General features: G+C 44.4%; 1 protein-coding gene and 1 long non-coding RNA gene across 5 annotated transcripts in view; one reads left to right on the top strand and one right to left on the bottom strand.

The window, feature by feature from the left end:
* LOC121708754 overlaps nucleotides 1-1,421 on the bottom strand; it is an 18,493-nt gene extending 17,072 nt beyond the window's left edge. Inside the window, exon 1 of the long non-coding RNA XR_006031756.1 lies at nucleotides 749-1,421. This is a non-coding gene — a long non-coding RNA (uncharacterized LOC121708754). The remainder of the gene's footprint in view (nucleotides 1-748) is intronic.
* jade2 (jade family PHD finger 2) overlaps nucleotides 1-2,500 on the top strand; it is a 75,723-nt gene that overhangs the window by 55,408 nt on the left and 17,815 nt on the right. The gene's annotated exons all lie outside the window — the stretch shown is intronic.

Below are 2,500 nucleotides of genomic sequence, written 5' to 3'. Positions count from 1 at the left end.
AGCACGTTAGCTGGGCATCTGCTGTCATCAGGTTCTAATTAAAGACACAGGTGCCTGGCATGATTGCAGAGGGCATGACGAGCGGGGTTACGCACCGGCCACGAGGAGCTCGGCATGAGAGAGAGAGAGAGAGAGAGAGAGCTAGAGAAAGAGAGAGGAGAGAGCGAGAAAAGCAGGGATACACACTGGCCACGAGGAGCTCTGCATGAAGAGGGGAGGGGTGAGGAGAGAGAGAGGGATAAAGAAAGAGAGACGAGCAGGGTTACACACCGACCACGAGAACCTCGGCATGGAGCAGAGGGGAGGAGTGAGAACAGTCTGAGGGCCAAAGAGGAGAGAAAGAGAGGGATAGACAGAGAAAGGGGGGGGGGGTGATAAGGATGGGTGTCAGAAATTCTTGATGCTTAGGAATAGAGCTGGCTAATGGGGAGCAGAGTATTCCAGAATTTTGTGGTGTTCCAGGGTATTCCAGAATTTTGTGGTGTTTCATGTGGCGGTTTTAGGGCCCGTTTACACATATCTAGATATTTGTATAAACACATACTTTTGTATGCGTTTGACCCTTTCGTTTACACGTAAACGGAGATTTATCTCCCTCAAACGCATACTTTTACAAACGCACTCCAAAGTGAAGATTTCTTAAAACGATGACTCGTTCAATTGTGTCATGTGTCAATTCGATTTCATATGTGCAGCAAAGATTCTAGAGCGGAGCTTTTGATGCAGTGCCTGCCTGAACATTTCACACAGACACCACACGTGATATGCGATTATTTTTAACATTTCGCATACTATTTCGTGCTCACCTCACACAGGTTCACACAGCAACTGCCTGCTGACTTCTGAGTTAATTATAGAGTTGTTTAGTTGTTTACTTCATGTAGCTAAGTAAGTCTTGTCTTTTGACGCTAACATAGCCTAGGCTAGGCCTACTCAATGGATTATAACATGTTGGATTAAGTCATCTTCATTTCCAAACCTAGAGGATGTACACGTATGTAGAATATAAGGTAGGCTATGTTTGTTATTCTGGCCCGCTGTGGCACGTCTTTTGGGTGTAAAACCAATGAGAGTGACATCCGTCATTCCAGCAAGCAGTGCAAGATCTAACAGCGCATCGGTGTTTTCATTATTGACCTGGTGTAAGTGGCAATTGCTGGTGTTGATATAAAGCAGGCGTCGCCAACCTTTTTTCCTCCAAGAGCTACTTTGACAAAATGAACATGGGCGAGAGCTAATGTTTATAGGCTATTAGTAGCATGTAATCCGTGCCCTCCTGAACTTTCCTCACTTTATACTGTACTAAGAGAAAGTAGTTCTACCTCGTCCTCGGTCCACATGTATGTTGCTTTATGAGTCGCTTTTTGCCATATTTCCCTTCGGTTTAATCAGCCCAAAACGCGTAGCCTTCCGTACATTTTAAATGTACCTAAGTTTATTTTCGGATATGCGTTGAACTTTGACTGGGATAGCACAATCTGTTGGCCTGGCGTGTTACAGACGCTGATTTGTGTAAAGTGAACCGTGAGATGTTGGTAGGCTTTTGCACATTTTAATCGATGCTTGCCACGATATAACATAACTGACAACTCCTCTCCATCTCATATTGTATATTGTTGGCCTATCATAGCCTACTGTGTTGTGCATGTAATTTCAGCCAAACTGAAAAACTAGCACTGGTAAACCCACGTGTCTTTCTCCTTTCCATTAGGCTAATTGAGGGGAGGAAGGGCGAGCAACGCAGAAGTAGACGACCTAGACGACACTTTATTCTAGGTTCTACATAAACATTCGCCTTTGGAATCATTTTGCGTTCCAGTGTGTATGGATATATTTTTTTAATCGAATGTCGTGCAAACGTGATTTAAAAAAAACAAAAGCATACAAAAATATCCGTTTTTTTAAAAAAAAAATCTAGATACGTGTAAACAAGCCCAGAATCTTTTGGAATTGGAGACGCAGATGTAGCATTTGGTAAATGTCAGGAACCCTGTGTGTCTTGGGCAGTGTGAAACACACACCTGACACTTGCTTGTGTGAAAAGTGTTAATATTGAAGTTTAGGTAAATGTCAAAGCTGCACATAAGCCTAGCATTTGTGGAGCGGACACAGACTTGTTTGTTGTCTGACAGAACAGATCAGAGTCTGTTTATTGTTTGGGTGGGTCTGCTTCTCTGCACCATCTGACACACACAGTAACACTACACATTAACACTGACCACACTGCCATTCGTCTGTGCCATCTTGAGAAACAACATGTTCACCTTACAAGACGCACAGGCTGTAAACAAAGACGGGCTTCTGTCTGTCTCTCTCTCTCTCTCTTGCTCTCTCTCGCTCTCTCTCGCTCGCTCTCCCACCTCTCTCTCTCTCTCTCTCTCTCTCTCTCTCCCTCCCTCCCTCTCTCCTAATCTTACTTTCTCCTGATATTCTCTCTCTCACTCCTTTTTCTCTCAGGCCCCGTACTCAGACGACCCCCCCCCCCCCCACTCATTTCCAA

The sequence above is a fragment of the Alosa sapidissima genome, chromosome 5 (genome assembly GCF_018492685.1).
Source record: "Alosa sapidissima isolate fAloSap1 chromosome 5, fAloSap1.pri, whole genome shotgun sequence".
Classification (NCBI taxonomy): Eukaryota; Metazoa; Chordata; class Actinopteri; order Clupeiformes; family Clupeidae; genus Alosa; species Alosa sapidissima.
Note: the sequence above shows the minus strand (reverse complement) of the source record. Positions and strands in the feature narration are given on the sequence as shown.